Source organism: Bidens hawaiensis, unplaced genomic scaffold (genome assembly GCF_021521415.1).
Source record: "Bidens hawaiensis isolate Kalapana, Puna unplaced genomic scaffold, B.hawaiensis_p1.1 tig00091406_1, whole genome shotgun sequence".
Lineage (NCBI taxonomy): Eukaryota > Viridiplantae > Streptophyta > Magnoliopsida > Asterales > Asteraceae > Bidens > Bidens hawaiensis.
The window spans coordinates 1-26,526 of record NW_027504433.1 but is presented as its reverse complement, the minus strand read 5'-3'; the positions used below and the strand labels follow the sequence as shown (position 1 = coordinate 26,526).

Below are 26,526 nucleotides of genomic sequence, written 5' to 3'. Positions count from 1 at the left end.
GTGAAAGTTGTAATTTATTACTAAATAATTCCCTCATTCAACATTCGAATGAAACCTCGTATTTATAAAGTTATTAAGAGATTTATCACCTTAAGTGACAAAATTTATAAATCTTGAAATCACTCATATAATCGTTTATTAACCTTTGAAAAACAACTCCTCATAATAGAATTTTGTTGTCATGACAATACCATATATATATATTTAGGGTTTAAAATTTAAAATTGATTATTTGAACACTTGAGGTTGTTATAAATACACTAGCTGTATATATATATATATAATTTAGGGAAAAACGAAGCTTGCATGCGTAGGGAGGGGTTCTAAGCTTCGAGTGGTGAATGGTTTGGAAATTTGGTGAAGAGTGAGTATGTTTCGGTTGGCTTGCGTAGTTGGGTTTTCTTGAGTTGGATTTATGAGGTTTGTCAAGTTTAGGTCGTTTGAGTAATTTAGGCTTAGATGATTTGTGTGAGTAGTGGTTTGGATAAAATGTGAGGTTTTTGCTTACTTGAGCTCGGGTTAAGTTGATAAGTTGGATAATTTGATCATGACTAGTTTGGGTTGAGATTCGGTTTATACATGTATTTGGTAAAGAGTGTTTGGATTGCTATTTTGATATCAAACTCTATGGTTGGATGGGAATGATGTGGCGATATGGTTTGTGACTTGACATATTATGGGTCGAAGGATTTTAAGTCGTAGTTGGGTAAGCTTTGGTTTGTATATGTTCAAGGCATTTGTGAGTGTGTTTGTCGGTGTCTTTGAAGTATTAGGATAGTGAGTTTGATAGGTTTTCGTGACGTAGGAGTGTCGGTATTTAAGGCTTTTTGTTGGGTTAATGTTGTACATCTTGGATTTTGCATGGGGTTTGAGTTGGTGAGGGTATACTTTTGGATGTTTAGGATTTCGTTCATATTGAGAAAAGATTTGAGTGCTCAAGAAACTTTTGAAGTGGAAGGGTGGTTTGATTTAAGATGGTAGTATGAGATGGGATATGGTGTTTGGAAGCTCGTGGTTGCGTATAGGGAGATTTTTTTTTTACCAGTAATAAGTATTAATTTTGAAAATATCATAATTTATAATTAATGTTTGAAACGTCCATGAAAATCTTGATAATTAAAAATTACAAGTTAATATATATATATTATATAAACATAATTTTTGAGATCCGAGCGTGTGAATCACACAATTTTTTTATAAAGATTAAAATAAAATTTATTATTATTATTATTATTATTATTATTATGCTTGTTAGGAACCTTAAAATACGTAAATTGAATGTTAAAATTTGTTATGAGATCTCAATATTAAATGTTGAATTTCGTTTTTGGGAATACAAAGAATATCATGGTGAGTTAAAATAACCGGCATTGTAAATCGAGAAATCACGAGTAAACGATTTTTGGTCTATAAAGTAAAATTTCTATGAAGTTTTGCATGAGAGTTTCAAGAAGATTACAAGCTATAAGTTTGTGACTTTCTTGGAAGATCACGAAAAAACCATCATAAGAATTTTAAAAAACGGAAATCGTATGATTTAAATTTTTATTTGCGAAAATTTATAATTAACCAAAGATTGCATGATAAAAGTTATTATGAAAATAAAATTGGGTAGTGAAAATTTTACCACGTGTATTATATAATATAGTATAATTAAAAATGTCGTGCGATGTTTAAATAATTAAAAATTTTGAAGTGATCGTCCAAAATAAACGGAACAGTTATAAAAATAAAATTTTATAAAATTGTGTACGAGGACTTTAAAGACAATTTAAAGTTTATACAATAGGAAAATTTACTTGAAAAGTTGAGGTGGAATTTATCATAAAACCTTCTTAATATAATTAAATTTATATAATAAGATCTTTATATGTAAATAGACTTAATAAAAATAAATGGCATATTAAAATCATTACGAACAGATCGAACCAGCTATATATATACATACATATATTTTTAACTTATATCAAAGAGATCATAATGAACGAAACTTGTAATAAAATCATGTGAAATCAAAATGGGAAAATTGGTGCAAAACTTACAATATAAAATCGAGATATAAAAGAATTATTAACAATAAATAAAAAAATATAACATTTATAAATGAAGGCTTGTGATAAGGATTTATAACAAAATAAAGGGGAAAATGGTTTAAATTCTTGAAATGTAATGATAATGTTTTTAATATTTAAAGGCGGAAAAATCGTGCATGAACCACCATGACCTGATATTCCGACACTAAAAACCTTTATTACAAAAATACCATGTTGGAGTCTAAACGTGTGCACGTACCACCACGTCTTTTTCATGTCTTCGACTCAAATAACGATTGTAGCAAAAATAATAAATCAGAATACAACGTCATGTCAAAACACTAGTCCAGGAAATCACCGTAGTTCTATTGTCTTAACACCGAAAATTAGGATGGCGGGCGGAACGCTCGCATTCGACTACTTAAAGTGGCTATCTCATATGAGATGATCTTTAAGGAGATTTGAAACAACGGGATCCAAGTTAAGCTCGTGATCCATAAAACACAATAAAAAACTAATGTTTTTGCGTTTTAAGGTAAGGATACCTTGGAGTACTATGAAAGTGTGTGTATGTGTATATTTATGATTTGATAAAATAAAGAAGTATATAAATAAAAAAGTGTATTGAACAATCAAGTAGAGTAAACACGTATAGGCACCACGTATAAGGACCCTAAAGTAAAGACTATACTAGGTCGTTATGTCTAACCACCTATCCCATAGTCTTGTGCTCTGATACCAATCTGTCACACCCCGACCAAAGGCGGAACATGCCGGGGTGCAACGTGATTGGATATATACACAAGACACTAATTAAAGTGACAATATTTATTAAACTCATTTTATTCCAACAAATCAATAACAACACATCTCGTTCATATAAACAAATAGTAATCATATTGTTCGTTTTACTAATACCCTAATAGTTTTGGTAACGTTTTCCGTCAAGCACTCGAGTCAACAATAGTCAAACCTGTAACATTTCATAAAATAAAGTTTGTCAACACAAAGGTTGGTGAGCAATTCATAAGTTTGAGCATATAAATATATAGTAATAAAAGCCACAAAACTTGTATACAAAAACAATAAATAAAAAGCAACAACTTGGATAAATTGACAATCGCTAATAGAATTACGTTAGCGCCACCTAGCCACAAGGGGTTACCAAGTAGTCTAGGATTTAATAGAATATCGTTAATTGCGTTACGTTAACGACACCGTGCTATAAGAGAATACCAGATAGATCACGGATTTATAGACTTTAGAACATGTTATATATATATATCTAGATATATAAGATAATGGTGATAATTATATATGAATATACTACTCATCGAGAAGTTGTTAAAACTAATAATAATAGTAGTAATAATAATTATTACTTTTGTTGTTGAATGCGTTATTAATAGATTTATAAGTTTTAATAATAATAATAATTATATGTCCATATTAATAATAAATAATACTTAACATTTTAATAATAGTAGTATTAGTGATAAAAAAATATAACTCGAGTGGCGACGACGTTAAATGGCAACTAGGCCCGACATGTGTTTCGGTTCAATAAAACAAATAGATAATATTTGTATAATAGAATTTAGGGTATTACTTAATAATCATTCTAGTAATGTTAATAAAAATCATAGCAATAATAATCTATAAATTATGAGTATAATGATAATAATAATTATTATTATTATTATTATTATTATTATTATTTTGTTAATACTAATAATAACATTAATAATTATAATAAAAACTATCTTATTAATGATCATAATTAAAATCTAGATAGCAAATATAATGTTAATAAAAATAGTAATATTAGGTTGAGTAATTTGTTAACGAAACACCAAAGTTGGTCACGGAGGGAAAATCGAACCCGTGACCTGAAGCTTAAACACACACACGCCAACCAACTGCTCTAGACGATCATATTGTTAGGATTTAGGAAAAATTAGTTTTTAAACCTTACACATAAACATAATCATCCCAAAAATAACATTAAACCTAGATCCGATTAATTAACAGTTAAACTGAAAGTCACCACTACCTATTAATACCTGAAATTGGAATGAGAGAAGAAGAACAGGAGCCGGGAATGAACCACAGTGGGTTCGGAGACGAAGAACAGGAGCCACCGGAGGTGCGCCGGAAGAACGGGACAACGAAGGAGAGAGAGATAGAGAGACAGTGAGAGAGAGAGAGCCGAGGGAGATAGAGAGGCTGCGGTCACCGGAAAAACGTGTGGAGGGAGAGAGCTCGTCGGATTTACGAAGGTGGGGAAGGAGAGGCAGTGGGGGTACAGTGGTGGTGTATCGGAGGTGGTGCTCGGAGGTGTTTGACGTCGCCGGGGGTTCTGGGGTCGCCGGACCGTAGCCGGAATCGAAAGAGAGGAAGAGGGTAGTGGCTGGTGTGATGGCTGCGGTGAAGGTGTCGGTTGGTGTTGGCTGGTGTCACTGGAGATGGTGGCCGGAGATTCGCCGGAAAACGGCGGCCGGCATGGTGGCGGCTGTGATGATAAGTATGTTAGGTTTAGATTATTTTAAGTTATATATATATATATACATATTTACAGAAACACCTCCTAAGTTTCAATCAATGTTTAAAACAAGTTTAAAGGTTCTAAAAGCTTATAATAACTTAACGAAAATTAGTTTTGAACCACTTATGTTTTTCTTGACGACTCTGAATTATGACAAACATCGATTTATTGGTGGTCGAGATATATAATAATATTATATAATAAATAAATAAAGAAACAAAAAGATGTTGAGTCGGGTTTGTATAATAAATGTTTGCAACACGAATACAAATCGATATCTGAATTTTGACGAATGTCACATATAACATTTATAAATATTCTTTAAATGAGTGTAATCATTTATGAAATAATTTGTTCTTAATCAAAATCCTTGATTAATTGTGTTTAATGCTCCCGTGACATTGTCATTAGTACAATTAAATTAAAGAGCATGTACAATCAATATGAAAACCAACTATAACTTCTCTTAAATGCATTGATTTCTCCAAGCAGCAAACTAATATGAAAAGAATCATCAAAGACATATCCCAACAACAATGATTGAGTTTGGTAAAGACAATGATGATATATACATAGTAGGTACTTTTATGTGCTAATTTTAACAAGGTCATATGATGTGCTACCTTTATAGTAGACATACGTTTTACATGGTTGATTAAGAACAAATACTAATTACTAACAAATATATTAGTGGTCCACTTAATATGAAAACAAGAGGTTACATATAAAGCAATATTGTTTCATTCTCACATCTTGATAATTAAAATCGATCAGAGACATATACATTTCAAGGAATACTCTTTTTTTATAGTAATCTTATAAATAACAAACTTGTAAAATAGAAACATCGTCTATTCTTGTTTCGTATGCATTATTATATATTAATATTCGAGTAAGATCACAAAACCGTCAAAAAGCCAACGAAAATTTACATTCTCGTTTACAAATTCCAAAACTTTATTATACATATAATTAAACATATAACTCCAAAAACATTATGAAAAGAATATGAGGTAAAACAAATTAGCTAAATTCATGGAGAATCATACTAATTACAATCTTTAATATAATAATACCATACTTATTATTATTATATTTATCAGCTTAACCATTTATAGTTTTTAAAACATGTTTGACTGACTCTAATCCATTTCGGTCAAACATTATCTATCTTACCATGTAATCAAAGTTTTTCATTTTATACAACAAACCAAACCAGTTCATATTAATAATAGGTAAGAAGTTAAGTTATTAATTTATTTAGTGAAAGTAAAAGTAGATCCGACGGTCAGGATATGTTGAATCATTATTATTATTATTATTACAAACAAATATTTGCCGGTTCAAAGTTTACGGCTTTTATAAATCTTGACTCAATACATACTCAATTCACTGTTAACCAAACCCTTTGAATTTTCCATGTATACACACACACACACACCTCCGTCTTCACATCAAACACCCAATTAATAATAAGAATAATATTATTTAATAGTAGTCAATCCCGGACTATGAACACCAATTTGCCATCAACCTACTATTAGACTTTTCAAACCCTCGCCGGAGAATATTATTGTCGACGGGTCATTGCTGCAGCAAAGACGCCGTCGCCGTCAAACACGACACCTCCGTTGGATCCGCCGTCGCAAACCCACCTAAGCCTAAGCCACGTACGCCGGTCGGAAACGGCAGCTCCACCCCGAACCACTCCTTCACCGGCAGCCCATGGCAGAGCGCCTACCCCGCCGGAGTGCCTCCGACGCCGTCGCCGGCGAGGACCCCGAAGCGGATGTTCAAGTGGCCGTTCCCGCCGCCGTCGCCGGCGAAGCCGATCATGTCGGCCATCTTGAAACGGAAGGAGGAGACGGCGACGGCCACGGCCATACCGGAAGATGACGCCGCCGACGGGGAGAGGGCTTTGGATAAGACCTTCGGCTACCCCAAGAATTTCGGGACGAAATACGAGCTCGGGAAGGAGGTGGGGCGAGGGCATTTTGGTCATACCTGCTGGGCCAAATGTAAAAAGGGTCTTCTTAAAAATCAAGCCGTTGCTGTCAAGATCATTTCAAAATCAAAGGTTTCTTGATCTATATATCAGTCGTTTTTAATATTCGAATTCTGGTAAATTGATCTGATTTTGGTATGTAAATTAGATGACAACTGCTATATCGATTGAAGACGTGCGCAGAGAGGTTAAGCTGTTAAAGACTTTATCGGGTCATCAACACATGGTTCAGTTCCATGATGCTTTTGAAGATGATCAGAATGTATACATAGTTATGGAGTGAGTATTATTTATCTGCTATATAAACAAACAATATTAATAGTCTAGTTTTGTTTAGTTAGTTATGATGTTGATATAAACAAATTTGTGACAGATTGTGTGAAGGGGGAGAGCTTCTTGACCGTATTCTAGCAAGGTGATAATATTAACGATTTATGAAATATACCATACTTTTTATCTTGTGGTTCGGATGTTTGTTTTCTGAATTATAGTGCTTTTTTGTTTTTTGCAGAGGTGGAAGATATACAAAAAATGATGCGAAATCCATTCTTGTTCAAATTTTGAGTGTGGCTTCTTTTTGTCATCTTCAGGGTGTTGTGCACCGTGATTTAAAACCCGAGGTGTGTATAGTTTCATGATTGTTTTCGGTTTGATGATACCAGATGCTAATCGGATGCCATTATTTTTGGGCAGAACTTTCTTTTTAGCACTCGACAAGAAGATTCACCGTTGAAGGTTATAGATTTTGGTTTATCTGATTTTACAAGACCAGGCAAGTTTCTAAATCTTTTTAACGTTATTTCTAAATAGAAGTTTGGTTACTATGTTCTAGTGATCTATTGTATGTGGGTTCATTGTTAGAAGTTTGGTTATAAGGCTCGAGTGATCTTGTATGCGGGTTCGTTGTTAGAAATAAGGTTAAATTCTACATTGTTAAATAAACTGATAAAGGTGAAGTTATTTAGGAGATCAAGCCACCTCTGTTTTAAGTGATGTCATAAATTACTCGGTAGTCGGTGGAATATTAAAGTCGGTTTCTTTTTAAGTTTTAGATAAAGTTTAAGACTCTAATACGGAAAGTATAGCTTTCGGTGAACAATAAAAGAAATCAACCTTCGGTTTTAGATAAAGGTTGACACTCATACGGAAAGTATGGCTTTCGTTGAACTATAAAAGAATAAACCATCGGTTTTAGATAGCGTTTGAGACTCTTATACGGAAAGTATAGCTTTCGGTGAACTGTAAAGTAAATAAACCTTTAGGGGCGGTGCAGTGGTAAACGTTAGGTCTTAGATTCGAATCTTGCCTCCGTTGGTCTCTGCATTAGGGGCTGTTTGGTAGCCTCTTAATGATACCATTAACACACTACCTCTGAATGATTCAGAGGTAGAGTGTTTAGTTACACCTCTTAATGGCTCATGGAGCCTCTTAATGGTTAAGTTTCAGAGACATGTTGAATGATTAAGAGGCTACCTCTTAATCAATCAGACCTATTATTGATTCAGCACTAGATTGCCAAACGGCCCCTTAATCTCTTGAAGGTCACCTACCCGCTTTACCTAGTTCCACTGGTTACCAGAAGTGGGGGGCCCATAAGTGTTCCCTAACGAGTATCCATTGCCACAAAAAGAGAAGGAAATAAAAATAAACATACGGACTTTAAGCTATTTTTCCAATGACCTGTTTTTGTAATTTATTTTTACATATGTATTTATAAACCAATGTTTGGTGGGTCATGCACCCATAGTAAGCTTGCTGAACTTTACTTGGTTTCACTAGTTAACAGGGTATTGGTGGGGTTCCATGCGATTTTTGGGAGATCAAGTCCCGCTGTTTTGTGTCATGTCTTAAATTACGCAGTGGGATATTAAATTCGGTTATAATGTTTTCATCAGCATATGTGTCCTTGTTAAGTTTTGAGATTTTATACTGATAGTATAACTTTCGGGGAACAACAAAACAAATAAACCTTCAAGGGGTGGTGCAGTGGTAAGAGCAAAGGCTCTGCTAGTTTCTTGCCTTAAACCCTTAAAGGCCACCTGTTCAGCTTAAGTTGTGGTTTGCCTGGTCTCACAGTTAGCAGGATATTGTTGGGGCCCATGAGTTTGCTCCAACTGCTTCTCACTGTTACAAAAAGAACAATCAAATATATAAAAGTAAATGAAGGGTAACTTAAATTCTTTTGCTAATTGCTAGGTTTTGTAATTAGTATTTTAAAACCAAGTAATAAATCACAATAAAATTATTATAAAGTAAACCTGTCATTTGGCACATTTTCATTCCAACTACAATCAAAACAGGAAATTACAAGGATCGCAACCAACCAAATGGATTGTTGATCTGAAATCATTGTCAATTTTGGATATTGTTAAAAATATATTAAATTATTAGTATTAGGTTTCTCTAGGGTTTGTTTCTGGATTATTTCCTGTATATATTGTTCCCCGCCATTATAACGAAATAGTTCAGTTAAAATGTAGTCCATTACCTTTACAGATATGAACTAAGATAACTTTTTGTGCATATGCAGATCAACGATTGAATGACATTGTTGGCAGTGCATACTATGTTGCACCCGAAGTACTCCATAGATCATATAATGTGGAGGCCAACATTTGGAGTATCGGTGTTATAACTTATATATTATTATGTGGAAGTCGACCCTTTTTTGCTCGAACCGAATCCGGAATCTTTCGTTCCGTGTTACGAGCAGATCCTAATTTTAACGACTCCCCTTGGCCTTCGGTAACTCCAGAAGCCAAAGATTTTGTCAAAAGACTTCTTAATAAGGACCATAGAAAAAGAATGACTGCTTCTCAAGCCTTGAGTAAGTTGTTTATTATTTAAATATATATTTATTTTAAACTATAATGTTCTAAAATGGTAAATGACTATTTGTGCAGCTCATCCATGGTTAAGAGATGAAAGCCGTGCGGTCCCATTAGATGTTTTGATTTACAAATTAGTCAAATCTTATCTTAGAGCCTCGCATTTGAAACGTGATGCACTTAAGGTATTTTTTATATGTTGATAAATTGTCGAGATATTAGGGTTGTTTACGTTTTATTTTTTTCTATTTTGAAACGGATTATCTGAATTAATTATTAGTATATGGATAATTAGATTTTGCTTCTGATTATATGATTATTTATGTGTCACATAATTAGTTTTGTACAAGTTGGAACAGAACTTATTATCTATGGGTCGAAATAATATTACCAATGTAACACCTGGCCCCTCGTATCAACTAATATTTTAATGTTTTTTATTGATTTTTCAAGGCGCTCTCAAAAGCTTTAACTGAGGACGAGCTCATTTACTTGAGGGCTCAGTTTACTCTCTTGGAACCAAAAGACGGATGCGTTACTCTAGAGAATTATAGAATGGTTAGTTAATAATATCTTTTATTCTTTTTCATAATATGAGCGCGTTAAGATTTTATATTAAACTTCAATGATTTGTGCAGGCTCTTGTGAAACATTCAACTGCTGCCATGAAAGAATCAAGGGTCCTTGACATCTTGGATGCAGTAAGAAATACAATTCTTTATGTTACAAGTTTTATGTTTGACTTTGACTTTTGACTGATGGTTGGTTTGTTATGATTGAAGATGAAGACTTTGACTTATACTCAATTGACATTTGAAGAGTTTTGTGCTGCTACGATTAGCCCGCATCAACTTGAAGCGCTTGAAGGATGGGAAATGATTGCCAGCACAGCTTTTGAATATTTTGAACTCAAGGAAATCGAGTCATTTCCGTTGAGGCATTAGCACAGGTACTTTTTTTTAGTTTTGAGTAGAAGTTAACTTTTGTATGGGTGGAAACGGGTCTGGTTGGATTGACCCAAAACACTTATTATCGAAAATTGAATTTTTAGTTAATAAGTTGTGTGTCAGGTATGATTTCAAAAATCATATTGTGTCAGTAAGTGAAACCGAAATTATCGACCCGTAACTGAAATAATCGATAATTTAGAATCGAAATAACTGAACCCAACCAATGTTTTGGTTTTTATGTTTCTTTTTTTCAAAAACCGGATTCCTGGTTTGCAGTATCGACAACTGAAAAGGCCGAACCTGAACCGTAAAAAACTGAACTCACTTTTATAACGAACTTGTAAAAAAAGAACAGTTTTAGGCTCCGAGTTTCAGGCCCAAATTCATTATTTTGAGCCATTTTTTCGGCCTAAAAACTTCAAGCCCAAATGATAATATCAAAAAATCTGAAAATTAACCATTGTGAAAACTGAAAAAAACGGAAACGAAGGGTTTTCAAAAACCATACTTTGTTTTCTTGGTTCGGTTTGAGCCGAAAAGCGACCCAAACCGACCCATGCACACCCGTATCAAAAACACACTTCGGGAAACTTTCAATCCATTTGAATCGTTTTAGGCATTTTGATAGGAATCATATCCTAAGTCTACTCTAATTGTCATTGTCTATTAATAGAAGGGGGGGGGGGGGTAGTGTAATTAGTAGTTCTATAAATAAGGCATTAGTCTCTAGTGGAGGGGAGGAATAGAATTGGTTAGTTTGTTGGCTCATGCTTATGCATTGAGAAGGGCATAGCCCTGGAACCACTTAGGTGGTTAGTTATCTTGTAGATCCTTGTGATCATCATCTTCTCCATAATAATATTTCAATTCCACCATTGTTGTTCATTTTGAGCTTCGATTGATACCGTTTCCTATCACATTTGATCCATTTACCTTTTAACAAATTATAAATCAAAGCAGCCAATTTTTAAGTAAATGGGTCAAAGTACCACGTGTTTATCTCAACCAAGTTTCATATGTTATTTTTCTCTGCTTTCCATATCTTAAATATTTACTATGAAATCCAAACAGGAAATGAATGTGGGTCCCTCGGCGCACTCGATACTTAAGGATTGGATAAGACCTGCAGATGGAAAACTCAACTTTCTTGGGTACGCGAAGCTTTTGCATGGTTTGACGATTCGTAGCTCCAACACAAGGCATCATTGAGACTAAATAGATGATTATCTTTAGGTTGTTTTGTTTGTTTGTTTATTATTATTATTATCATTCTTAATTGTTTTTTTATGCATAAACAAAGAAGATGGGCGACGCGATATGCCCTTGAGAAGACTGATGATAGCATGTTGGTAACTTATGTGATTTTAGCAAAATTGATGTATCATGACTGCTGTTTAAAGAAATTGTAAAGGTCACTTCATTATTTTGTTTTCAGATTAATGGCTTTCATGGTGACTGCATCTTGCTTAATGCTATCTTCATTAATTAATATATGGGACAACCTAATTTTTTAATGCATGGTTCCTAGAACTCTTGATAAAACAAAGTTGTTAGAAGCTCAACTTTTCAAGGTTTAATAAAGATGATATATATATGTATGGGATATTGGTTTTTAATACTTCCAACTTTCACCCTATTTTCCTGTGCCACTCTCCGTCTAAATGAACACTAACATCGTTAATGTTTTGGACTAAAAATGTCATTCAAATTAGTTGAGAGGGTAAAACAGAAATTTTATTTTTAACACACAACCTCCATTTCCGGAGACCTCGTTTTTCCGGCGAACTCATTTTTTCCGGCGAATTTGAGTATTCCGACTATCTCATCTTTCAGAAAATGGAGATGGTTCAGAGGTGTAAAAAGGTGATGGAGGTCATAAAGATTGTGCACCGGTGGAGATATGATGAAGATGGTGCTCGCCGGAAACCTGCAACTCGATTTTCTGGCACGCAGGCGATCCTGGAAGGTGGCTGGGTGAGACACTGGTGGTGGCGGGGGCGGGGGTTGCGGTTTTGGGGTTGTGGGCAGTGAAATGATGGATATGGTGTTCGCCGGAAAACTCAAATTCATACGTGAAGCATGGTGAAATGATGGTATGGTGTTCTAAAAGACGAGATAGTCGGAAAACTCAAATTCTCCGAAAAAATGAGTTCACCGGAAAAACGAGGTCACCGGAAATGGAGGTTGTGTGTTAAAAATAAAAATTCTGTTTTACCCCCTCAACTAATTTGAATGACATTTTTAGTCCAAAACATTAACGAGTTTAGTGTTCATTTAGACGGGGAGTGGTACAGGAAAATAGGATGAAAGTTGGGACTGGTGGGTGACAAATCAAAAGTTGGGAGTGTTATCTACCAATGAGGGAAAGTTAGGAGTATTAAAAACTAATATCCCTATATATATATATATATATATATATATATATATATACTAGTTTGAGGCCCGTGTATTACACGGGTAATTGACCAAAATTTTAAACTTTAATCATTAAGTGAATACAGTCAACAAAATTATCATATATTGTTAATACAATTAAAATTTACATTAAAATTACAGAATTTACATAACTAAGATTATATAAATATGTTACAAATAGATAAAACCTTCATTGTACACTACATTTGTGATTTTATTGATCGGTAAACCTTGCTTATCAAAAATCAAAATTTTTAGTCCATGTATGTTTGCAACTCTTGATACGGTAACATATAGGTTTGCTTATAACTGTTATAGTCACGTATAGTTGTCCGTGTGACAAATAAGTTTCTTTAAGTGCATACCAACCCTAGATAAATAATAATATATCCATGAAACTAAACACAAGTATTATTAATACACATAAAATGTTATCCCTCTTTTAAAGCATATACATTTAAAGCGGTCATTGAATCGTTTTAATTGTGTTTAAAACCCGCTGTAAAAGACTTGTTTTGTGTAGTAGTGTATGTTTCTGAAGCATTTTGGTCTAAGTTATAGATGAAAATATTAAAAATTAAATATTGATCTTCTTATTGCTAAAACTATTTATATTACACAAAAACATCATATAAATAAAGACAAATAGTTCATATAGTAAATTTTTATACATATGGATAAATAGACTTCGTTGATTAATGTTAAACACCAAGTGTCACACCCCAACCTACGGCGGAAATGCCGGGGCGCGAACTGATTGTCACAGCTCTCAAGGTACTATCATGCAATATTTAAATGACAATATCTATTAATTGAATTCAATTATCAAATAAATCAAAATAAAAACAAGTACATAATTTATACAACAATACAAATTTTATACTTCTTGATTAAAATATTCTTCTAACTAAAGTCTTCACTAAGTCTTCACCAACCTGCATATGCGTATAAAATAGAATTTTGTCAACAACACATGTTGAGTGAGCAACACACCAGTTTAGTTGTACATATAGTATATATCAAAAATATGTAGTTGCAACAAGTCATATTAGAATAACAAATTAACCAAATGAGCAAGTATAACTGAGATGTCGAGAAGCACAAAGGCTAACGACTGGCGTATGATCATACTAGACTGAGATTATGTTGGACCTCTCCGAATGCGGAAGCATACAAAGCAAATAAGCACATAAACAAGTAAGGTATAAGTTGTTAACACATAAGACAAAGTTGCAGTTTTGAGTATAAGTATATATGAGAAATATATTTACGCATATGTCCCCAAAACGAGGAAAACAAGTAAAAAGAGGGGAATGTGGTACTCACCTTAAAGACGAACGAAGATGATTAAGATAATGAGAATGAGGAAAAGAATCACACCCGAACGTTAAAGCCTATGAGAAAACGAGAGCAAATGGACTCGCTAAGTATAAGATTTAACTAGTTAATCAATAAGAAAAAGATATTATAATATTATTTTTATATAAGGATTTATTATATAAACTATTATTTTGATTTATGAAATAAAATACTTAATAAAATGTTATTTGTAGTTTTTATAAATATGTATATAATAATTAGTTTACTTGTTTTTTTATACATTAAAGCATTTGTATTTAATTTATGATATACTTTATATGAATATATATATATATATATATATATATATATATATGTATAATTATACCATTGTGTAAATACATGAATGAAAACGAGAGTTAAAAGAGTATAAAAATGTCGGTTTTTAGTGCAATAATCATTATTTAATTATTATTATTATCATTAAACTCATAGTTAATTACTTAAATTAGTAATTAATGAAAACTTAAAAATAAAACGGGTGCAGGGAGGGTCGAACCCGCGACCTCCGCTCCCAAACCCTTGCGTTTTACCCAGCAGGCCACAAGGTGACTTTGTCACACCCTCAAAATCCACTAACGGAGTTTTACCGTCAGAGGGTGTGAACTAACAGGATCGGAATCATTAGTTATAATCAAACCATAAATAAAGTTTTTCAAGCCACGGAAACGTTTAAGTGTAAATAAATGCGGAAGCGTAAAAACCATAAGCCAAGCGTTGCGTCACGCAGGACGACTTAAAACCCATTAACAATAGTTTAAAACAAGTTTGCATAAACAGTAACGTTCAAATTAATGCATGATCCTATTCCGCGCGCCCGCCTCGGCTACCTGAGAATAACATACTAAAAGTGTCAACACGAGGTTGGTGAGTTCACAAGTTTATATAAAATAAAGCGTTTAGCGTTTTGCGTTTAGCGTTACCAGATAGTGTTAAATCGATTATATATCTATAGGTAGCTAGCCTATAAAGCAAGTATTACTAAGTGTTCGACACCGAAGCTGACTGTTTATCATGTGCCTTGCCACCAGGTCTATCCCGACCATGGTAATGTGTTTAGCCAAGATTACACCCACTCGACCTCCAGTCGAGCTTAGCGTTGGGTGGGGTTTGTCAAACCCAGTAGTACTACTCAACAGTGACTCGCTATTTTCCAATATTAAACGGTTCGATGTGTGAAGGACTTCAATTGTTTCGTTTGCCACTTAGCCTTTACAAGTGATATATAATTTCATAACAAAATCTAAAAACGTTTCGGAGTATGTTATCTCCCCCAAGTGAAAAGCGTTTGAAAAGTTTAAAAGGGGAAAGTGAAACTCACTGTTTGCAAAGAATCCCAAAAACAAGTCACCCAAGTGATGCGCGTCACAGAAAAACTCTCGCTAGCGTTCTAAAACAACAAGGAGATTTTCTAAGTGTCGGAACTATTATCGAGTCTCTAGACTCGGCACATAATACCTATGCACAAGATACGTTTCGTGTTTCGTTTGTGAATCGTGTGTGTCTCAACAAGCACATTAGTGATACGTTACGTGTGTGAACAACTATTTACGTGTCAAGTGTTAATGGTGTACATTACTAGCAATTATTCCCCGCAAGGGCAATTTGGTCAAAACATTTCAATTATCTAGCAATTAACACTTTTCATGTATTTTCACAAAGTTTAGCAGCTAGTTTCATCAATACAGAATCCTACTTGAAAGATTACTATATTCAATAGATCACAACATATCAAATAATTCACCAAAAATCGTCACAAAAACATACCTGAGTTAGGTTTCCAGAACATATTTTATTGTATTTTTATTCTACGTAGTTTACTCATAATGATCAAAACATTACAACAATCTCACAGCAGTTAAATTCATGCGCAACAGAATGTTATTTGTTATCCCCGTTAAATGAAAAATCCAATTAATGCAAGACCAATTGGGTTAGGTTCTTAACTCAACAAGTTAACTTCCAGAAGTGGAACCAACCCATTTGGTCTCGTAGTTCATGAGATAGATATTTATAAAACAACCTAACAGCAGGTCTCACAATTCAGATTTGCACTTCAGTTTTGTAAAATCATAAAGATCAACTTTTACTCGTCCAAAAATTACAAACTTAGACTTTATAGAAACTAGACTCAACATAGAACCCAATAGTGTTAACAAACTCAACCAATTTCCACATTAACAATTAGTTACAGTTGTCTAAACATAACTTACAATCTATCCAGTACCAGTTTTGACCTTTAATCACATTTAAATCGTTTGACCAACCAAAACACCTCCAAATTAGGCGTGGTTGGACTTTCTGAAAACTAGACTCAGAGTACTACCTTGTAGACTCATAATTAGCTCAGTTTGCTTTTATATTCAACAAGTTATGCATCATTCAATTTTAACAATCACTGCTGTCAAAACTCAGCAAGCATAAACAATCATCTAACATGCATCCTAAGCATACGACTTAACTCAAAACATGTAATACACATAATTAATCATAGAAATCAGTAGTAACCCTCTAGGGTTTACAAACAATCAATGATTCAAAGATCTTCCACCATTTAAAACCACATATGATCATCAATATCAATTACTAACACATAATCAATCATCCTCTAGCAATAATCAATCATAAAACACTTAATACATGATATTCAATAATTAGGTTTCATGTTTATACCTTAAAAACACAGAAACAACCAATAGAAACGTGGGAGATGCTTAGAAACAAGTGTAGGATGCTCCGATTATGAAAGATACGATCAAACGAAGGTGATATGTGTGTGTGTGTTGGCTGCCGATCGCAAGAGAGGGGAGGGGGGGGGGGGCTGGCCGTCGGGTTTAGAGAGAGAGGGAGGGGAAAGAGTTAGGGTTTTATTGATATTATAAATAATAATATATTACACCTTGGCCCCTCAACTTCAATTTATTACTTTTCTAGAAAAATAACTTGTTTGCATCTTGAGTTAGTGTTTTTATAAAATGTTATCACATAACACATAAGTCTAACACATAATTATCACATAATTATTGTTTTGATGTTTTTCGTTTATTCACCAATGGTTTGCGTCAACTCGTTTGCGTTTCGGTACAATCCCGAAAGACTACACATGTAGTAGTTGTCAAGCGTCATTTAAAACCTTAGTTTAAATGTAATGAGATGTGCGTTATAGATCCAGTGATCTTAAGTTTGAATTGACGGAGTTTGAGTTAACGGAGTTAACCTGAAATTGACGAGTGTCACATCATTCTCATGTTAAAGAATTTTCGTCTCGAAAATTTGAGTCAAGTCGCGATGAGTGTCTGAAAAGTAATAAAAATTACAGTTTTTCATATCATCCCCTTGTAGAAAGAAATTTCGTCCCAAAATTTAATTCATACCTCCGGTGATTTCTGACGGTTCGACGGGTTTCGCGGTTTTCTGTGTTTGGTCAGCCCTTCAAAAAGGTGAGGATACTTTTTCATCATTTGATCCTCGCGTTCCCACGTGAACTCCGGTCCACGTCTCGAGTTCCAACGAACCTTAACGATTGGAATCTTGCTGTGCTTGAGTGTTTTGGTTTCCCAATCCAAAACTTCGACTGGTTCTTCAATGAAGCGTAACTGTTCATCAACTTGCAATTCGTCCAAAGGGACTGCTTGGGTTTCATCGGAAAGGCATTTCTTCAAATTGGATACGTGGAATACATTGTGTACACTGCTGAGTTCCGTTGGTAAGTCCAGTCGGTACGCCACCGGACCAATGTGCTCAGTTATCCGGTAAGGGCCAACGTATCGTGGATTGAGTTTGTTTCGCTTCCCAAAGCGAACCACACCTTTCCAAGGTGAGACTTTGAGTTATACTTGGTCGTTCACTTGAAATTCGAGAGGCTTTCGGCGTTTGTCAGCGTAACTCTTTTGGCGATCTCGTGCTGCGGCCATGCGGTTTTGGATTTGAACAATCTTTTCAGAGGTTTCGAGTACCAGTTCTGGACCAGTGATTTGGCTGTCACCCACCTCTGCCCAGCAGAGAGGTGATCGACACTTCCATCCGTACAACGCTTCAAACGGCGCTGCTTTAATACTTGCGTGGTAGCTGTTATTATACGAAAACTTTAACAAGGGTAAGTGAGGTTCCCAACTTTTTCCGAAATCCAACACGCATGCACGCAACATGTCCTCCAAGGTCTGAATAGTGCGCTCACTTTGCCCATCCGTCTAAGGATGGTATGCTGTACTCATATCCAGGCGGGTACCTAGTGCGATTTGTAGTGACTTCCAAAAGTGCGAAGTGAAACGGGAATCTCGATCAGAAATGATTGAGACAGGCACTCCGTGTCTAGACACTACTTCCTTCATGTAGACGCGAGTCAGTCTTTCCATTTTGTCTGATTCCTTAATCGCTAAGAAGTGTGCAGACTTAGTCAATCGGTCAACGATCACCCAGATGGTATCGCATCCCGTCGGTGTTTTAGGTAATCCCGTGATGAAATCCATTGAAATGTGTTCCCATTTCCACATTGGAAGTTCCGGTTGCTGTAGCAGGCCAGATGGTTTCTGATATTCTATTTTGACTCTTGCACAAGTCAAGCATTTGCTCACGTAGGTGGCAATGTCGGCTTTCATGTTTGGCCACCAGTAAAGTGCCTTTAAGTCATGGTACATTTTATCTGAGCCAGGGTGGATAGAATATCGGGACTTGTGTGCTTCGTCCATCACTAGAGTTCTCAACTCTCCGTATCGTGGAACCCAAATCCGGTTCTCAAAATATCGGACCCCGTCCGATTTGGTTTCGAGTTGCTTGTTCATGCCCCGCATGAGTTCTGATGGAAGATTATCATCTTTCAAAGCTTCAAGTTGCGCATCGCGAATCTGATCGGGTAAGTTGGCATGAATCGTGAGTTGCAATGCTCGCACTCGCCTGGGTTTATCGTTTTCTTTTCTGCTGAGAGCGTCGGCCACTACATTGGCCTTTCCAGGGTGGTACTTGATGGCACAATCATAATCCTTAAGCAGCTCGACCCAACGACGCTGTCGCATGTTCAGCTCCTTCTGATCGTAGATATGTTGGAGACTCTCGTGGTCAGTGTAAAAGGTAAACTTGATACCGTACAAGTAATGCCTCCATATCTTAAGAGCAAATACCACAGCTCCGAGTTCCAAGTCATGGGTCGTGTAGTTCTTCTCGTGAATCCTTAGTTGTCAAGAGGCATAAGCTATAACCTTCTCGAGTTGCATCAACACGCAACCGAGACCTTGTATCGATGCGTCACAATGCACCTCAAAATTCTCCGTTCCCTCGGGAAGGGCTAGAATAGGGGCGCTACAGAGTTTGGTTTTCAACAGTTGAAAAGCGGATTCTTGCACGTCACCCCAATTGTACTTAGTACCCTTGTGAGTCAAAGCGGTGAGGGGTTGAGCAATCTTTGAAAATCCCTCGATAAAACACCGGTAGTAGCCGGCCAGTCCTAGGAATTGTCGCACCTCAGTCGGAGTCTTAGGTGCTTCCCAATTTTTGATGGCCTCTACCTTACCGGGATCGACATGGATACCATTCTCGTTGATCACATGTCCTAAGAAGTGAACCTCGCGAAGCCAAAATTCGCATTTCGAGAGTTTAGCGTACAGTTGTTCCTTCTTTAGTAATTCCAGAATTAACCTCAAGTGTTCTTCGTGGTCGGTCTTGTCCATGGAGTAGACGAGGATATCATCAATAAAAACAATCACAAACTTGTCGAGGTACGCCTTGCATACTCGATTCATGAGATCCATAAAAACGGCTGGTGCGTTGGTTAAGCCAAAAGGCATAACCGAAAACTCGTAGTGACCGTAACGAGTTCTGAAAGCCATCTTTGAAATATTTTCTTCGCGCACTCTTAATTGATGGTAACCAGATCTCAGATCGATCTTCGAGTAGTAACTCGATCCTTGAAGTTGGTCAAACAGATCATCAATTCGGGGTAAGGGATAACGGTTCTTGATCGTCACCTTGTTCAGCTCTCGGTAGTCGATGCACATGCGGAAAGTCCCGTCCTTCTTTCGAACAACTAAGACAGGGGCTCCCCATGGTGATGAGCTAGGTCGGATAAAACCTTTATCCAACAAATCTTGCAATTGAGTGGACAACTCCTGAAGCTCTGCCGGTGCGAGCCGATACGGGGCTCGTGCTATGGGTGCTGCACCGGGTGTCAATTCGATTTGGAACTCGACTTGTCGAATAGGAGGGAGTCCAGGCAAATCCTCCGGGAAAACTTCCGGAAAATCTCGCACAATCGGTATATCTTCGATTCGCTTCTCCTCCGCGGGTTTCCCAACAATATGGGCTAGAATTGCCGGATGACCCTTTCGTAGATACTTCTGCGCCTTCATGAGGGTGATGACGCTGGTGGTCATGCCGCGCTTCTCGCCCTGAACCGAAATGATCTCGCCGGAAGGGGTAGTGATGTGGACTATCTTGTCGTGACATATAATCTCCGCTCGGTTCTCGGATAACCAGTCCATGCCGACAACGACATCGAAACTACCAAGCGTAAAAGGTATAAGGTTGATATCAAAAATATGACCTGACAGTTTCAACTTACATCCCGCAAGTACATGAGTTGTTTCTATAGACTTACAGTCAGCTAATTCAACAGGAAACTTAGCATCTAACGGGGTTGGAGTTAAGTCTAAGAGTTTACTAAAGGCTTTATATACAAAACTCCTATCAGCTCCAGTGTCAAACAAAACAGAAGCAAAACAGTCGTTCACAAGAAACTTACCGGTCACCACATACGGGTCGCTGCGGGCTTAAACCGACCCAATTACGAAAGCTCTTCCTTTACCATTGCTTCCGCCACCGCTGCTGCCTCCATTATTCTCGTTCTGTTTTAGTTTGGGGCAACCCTTCCTGAAATGACCCTCTTGATCGCACTCGAAACACGCTTTAGTCGTCATAGGTGGTTTAGGAGCACCCTTTGCCGCTAGGTCTCCCCTACATTCTTTGGCCTGATGGCCCATTTTCCAGCATCTCTGACACTTGACACGGTCACACGGGCCAGCATGGTGATAGTTGCACCTGTTGCATTTCGGGTGTTTCCCAGCATAGCCGCTCGAACCCTGCCCGCTACCGTTGTTGTTATAGTTGTGACCCTGATTATTGAAGCTCCGAGTGAGTTCGGGCTTACGGTAGTGTTGTTGCGGTGGGAGGTTCGAGGATGAGGATCTGGTGTTGTCAAACTTCCTCTTTCCATTACTCGGGTTGTTGTTGCTGTTGTTGTCAGTGCTCGGGTTGTCACGGGCTTTAGTGGTTGAACCCCTAGGTGGTAACGCACCTTGGGTCACTGCTTGATCCGTCAGTTTGTGAGCTAACCGGATCGCTTGTTGAATCGTAGCCGGTCTGGAAGACGTCACCATGCCCTGAATTTGCGGTGCTAACCCATCAATATACATCTTGATCCTCTTACTCGGCGGGTCTACCATCCGTGGACACATCACAGCTAACTCGTGAGAACGGGTGGTGTAGGCTTCAATTTCGGAACCCACCATCTTCAACGACCAAAACTCGGATTCCAACTTTGCAATCTCCTCTCTAGGACAATACTCTTCCCGCATCATATTCTTGAACTCCTCCCAGTTCATAGCGTTCGCCAATTCTAATCCAAGAATTTGCACATTTGAGTTCCACCAAGTAAGAGCAGAATCTTCCAGTGTTCCAGCAGCAAATTTGACCCTACTGGCAGGTGGACAATTACACATCTCAAACGCTGATTCGGCCTTCTCAGCCCAACGCAGGAAACCTATAGCTCCCTCCGTGCCCTTAAACGAATTGGGCTTGCAATCCAGGTAGTTCTTGAAAGTACACGTTCCAGTCGGACCTCCAGCTTGATTCTGAACATGAGCGGCTAGAGCGGCTGCCGCGTGGTCGTTCAGCAGAGTTTGGAGTTCTGCTGCAGTCAAGTTGATGTTACCGCGACCGTGCCCAGCGTTTCTTCCAGCCATTTCCTAGAATCACAGCATAAAATGTAGACATGAATTCTCGGTTTCATATGCAACACACCATACATGTAATAAAAAGATAGGTAAGAAAGAAATATAAAAGAAGCAAACATCACATCACAACCATATAATAATCCAAATAATAATTCATGATTAAAACCATTGTATTCGCTACAAAGTATTTAAAACCAATCCTTAAAATCATAGAAAATAATAGTTTGGATGGAGACAACCCCTCCATCTAGGTGTTATCATCCTTAGATGTCATCGTCTGAGGACACCTCTGAGTGTGCCTCTGGCTCAGCCGGTTCTTCCTCCGGTTCCTCCTCGGGGTCTTCCTCGGGATCCTACTCAGGCTCCCCTTCGGGATCTTCCTCGGGTTCCTCCTCAGGCTCTGCCTCAGGTTCCGCTGCGTTCTGAGCAATTTGCATTTGTAAGACATCGCAACGCTCTAAAGCTATCTCGGTTCGGGTCCTTGCCACCTAGAGTTGCTCTTGCAAGTCTATCATCTCGGCTTGCATTTTTCTCATAATCTTCATATGTTGATCGCTAGCATCTTGCATTTCCTTCATAGCCGCTGTCAGGCGGGAAATTTCCTCCTTAGTTTCGGTTCCATCTCTTAACAGTCCGGAAACGTTCGCTCTCGTCGAGCGCATAAAACCCACGTCACGCTCTAAGCAAGAGACAACAGCTGCGAGAACACGCTCTACAGGTTCGGTTATGGGTGGTAGGGTGTTGGGGTAAGCAGGACGACTCGGGTGAGGTAGTGGGGGAACTTGTTCGCGATAGACCATACGCCTGATCATATTCGGGTACCAATCCCAGCTAACTTCGTCTTTGTACATGCCTCCGGATAAGCGATACCTCTTCGGTGCAGGGGCTTCTAGCTCCGGGACTACTCGGGGTGGCGAGGAGGTAGGTAACTGCGGTTCCTTCCCATGAGCATGAGTCATCTGATCGGATGATGATGATGGTAGCGTCGACATCCCTACAGGCAAGTCGTGTATGCGCGCGTATGAGTGAATGAGGTAAAGAGATAAGATAACGAGAGACTAAGCAAAATATATATGCAGTGCGTATAATTATAACTAATGGGTCGTTGCGGTTATAGTCTAGTATGCATGCAGTTTCTAGTTCGCTATAACCAATGGCTCTGATATCAATCTGTCACACCCTCAAAATCCACTAACGGAGTTTTACCGTCAGAGGGTGTGAACTAACAGGATCGGAATCATTAGTTATAATCAAACCATAAATAAAGTTTTTCAAGCCACGAAAACGTTTAAGTGTAAATAAATGTGGAAGCGTAAAAACCATAAGCCAAGCGTTGCGTCACGCAGGACGACTTAAAACCCATTAACAATAGTTTAAAACAAGTTTGCATAAACAGTAACGTTCAAATTAATGCATGATCCTATACCGCGCGCCGTGTCGGCTACCTAAGAATAACATACTAAAAGTGTCAACACGAGGTTGGTGAGTTCACAAGTTTATATAAAATAAAGCGTTTAGCGTTTTGCGCTTAGCGTTTTGCGTTTAGCGTTACCAGATAGTGTTAAATCGATTATATATCTATAGGTAGCTAGCCTATAAAGCAAGTATTATTAAGTGTTCGACACCGAAGCTGACTGTTTATCATGTGCCTTGCCACCAGGTCTATCCCGACCATGGTAATGTGTTTAGCCAAGATTACACCCACTCGACCTCCAGTCGAGCTTAGCGTTGGGTGGGGTTTGTCAAACCCAGTAGTACTACTCAACAATGACTCGCTATTTTCCAATACTAAACGGTTCGATGTGTGAAGGACTTCAATTGTTTCGTTTGCCACTTAGCCTTTACAAGTGATATATAATTTCATTACAAAATCTAAAAACTTTTCGGAGTATGTTATCTCCCCCAAGTGAAAAGCGTTTGAAAAGTTTAAAAGGGGAAAGTGAAACTCACTGTTTGCAAAGAATCCCAAAAACAAGTCACCCAAGTGATGCGCGTCACAGAAAAACTCTCGCTAGCGTTCTAAAACAACAAGGAGATTTTCTAAGTGTCGGAACTATTATCGAGTCTCTAGACTCGGCACATAATACCTATGCACAAGATACGTTTCGTGTTTCGTTTGTGAATCGTGTGTGTCTCAACAAGCACATTAGTGATACGTTACGTGTGTGAACAACTATTTACGTGTCAAGTGTTAATGGTGTACATTACTAGCAATTATTCCCCGCAAGGCAATTTGGTCAAAACATTTCAATTATCTAGCAATTAACACTTTTCATGTATTTTCACAAAGTTTAGCAGCTAGTTTCATCAATACAGAATCATACTTGAAAGATTACTATATTCAATAGATCACAACATATCAAATAATTCACCAAAAATCTTCAAAAAAACATACATGAGTTAGGTTTCCAGAACATTTTTTATTGTATTTTTATTCTACGTAGTTTACTCATAATGATCAAAACATTACAACAAACTCACAGCAGTCAAATTCATGCGCAACAGAATGTTATTTGTTATCCCCGTTAAATGGAAAATCCAATTAATGCAAGACCAATTGGGTTAGGTTCTTAACTCAACAAGTTAACTTCCAGAAGTGGAACCAACCATTTGGTCTCGTAGTTCATGAGATATGATATTTATAAAACAACCTAACAGCAGGTCTCACAATTCAGATTTGCACTTCAGTTTTGTAAAATCATAAAGGTCAACTTTTACTCGTCCAAAAATTACAAACTTGGACTTTATAGAAACTAGACTCAACATATCACCCTGTAGTGTTAACAACCTCAACCAATTTCCACATTAACAATTAGTTACAGTTGTCTAAACATAACTTACAATCTGTCCAGTACCAGTTTTGACCTTTAATCACATTTAAATCGATTGACCAACCAAAACACCTCCAAATTAGGCGTGGTTGGACTTTCTGAAAACTAGACTCAGAGTACTACCTTGTAGACTCATAATTAGCTCAGTTTGCTTTTTATATTCAACAAGTTACGCATCGTTCAAGTTTAACAATCACTGCTGTCAAAACTCAGCAAGCATAAACAATCATCTAACATGCATCCTAAGCATACGACATAACTCAAAACATGTAATACACATAATTAATCATAGAAATCAGTAGTAACCCTCTAGGGTTTACAAACAATCAATGATTCAAAGATCTTCCACCGTTTAAAACCACATATGATCATCAATATCAATTACTAACACATAATCAATCATCCTCTAGCAATAATCAATCATAAAACACTTAATACATGATATTCAATAATTAGGGTTTCATGTTTATACCTTAAAAACGCAGAAACAACCAAGAGAAACGTGGTAGATGCTTAGAAACGAGTGTAGGATGCTCCGATTATGAAAGATACGATCAAACGAAGGTGATGTGTGTGTGTGTGTTGGCTGCCGATCGCAAGAGAGGGGAGGGGGGGGGGGCTGGCCGTCGGGTTTAGAGAGAGAGGGAGGGGAAAGAGTTAGGGTTTTATTGATATTATAAATAATAATATGTTACACCTTGGCCCCTCAACTTCAATTTATTACTTTTCTTGCAAAAATAACTTGTTTGCATCTTGAGTTATTGTTTTTATAAAATGTTATCACATAACACATAAGTCTAACACATAATTATCACATAATTATTGTTTTGATGTTTTTCGTTTATTCACCAATGGTTTGCGTCAACTCGTTTGCGTTTCGGTACAATCCCGAAAGACTACACATGTAGTAGTTGTCAAGCGTCATTTAAAACCTTAGTTTAAATGTAATGAGATGTGCGTTATAGATCCAGTGATCTTAAGTTTGAATTGACGGAGTTTGAGTTAACGGAGTTAACCTGAAATTGACGAGTGTCACAGACTTGCAATAAAACATCAGTTCATTTAATTAACTACATAAACAGGTTCTGACCCAAATGGCCATTTCTAGAAATTGATCCAATCGTTTACAATATATCAAGGCTATTGATCTACATGTAATCGCGATCATAACCATATATGCAATTACCTGAAACGATGATTATAGGAGGTTCAATTGAGCACGGATAGGGCCGGCGACGGAGGGTGAAGAACGGTCAATCAAAAAGCTAAGAATATCAAATTATGTATAGGGAAAGTGTTGGCGCCGACATAAGGATGATGAGAACGGGTTTAATTGCATTATAACATCTCGTTTATAAAGATTGGAATTAGGGTTTTTAGTCGGTTTGATTATTAAGGAAAAACGAATAAATATTGATATAATTAACATGTTTTAGGCCGAATATAACTCATTGACATGATACGTAAGATCAACTGTAATTAATAAACGAAAATTGAGGTCCAAGCAATCAATATTTGAATTCGGTTTCAAGAAACTGAAATGGATATGGGTTTGGTATTCGGATATCCAGTTAGGTTAAATGGGTTATAACATAAATTTCACTTTTAGTCCCTGGG

General features: G+C 36.9%; 1 pseudogene across 1 annotated transcript; it reads left to right on the top strand.

Annotated features, from left to right (window-relative positions):
- The first annotated feature begins 6,731 nt into the window (after positions 1 to 6,731).
- Positions 6,732 to 11,910, top strand: LOC143607961 (CDPK-related kinase 3-like; annotated as a pseudogene). Its single transcript, XR_013149101.1, has 10 exons — positions 6,732 to 6,862; positions 6,957 to 6,998; positions 7,095 to 7,203; positions 7,277 to 7,355; positions 9,114 to 9,410; positions 9,487 to 9,596; positions 9,865 to 9,969; positions 10,050 to 10,112; positions 10,194 to 10,360; positions 11,433 to 11,910. The product of XR_013149101.1 is annotated as a CDPK-related kinase 3-like (transcript).
- The last annotated feature ends 14,616 nt before the right edge of the window (positions 11,911 to 26,526 follow it).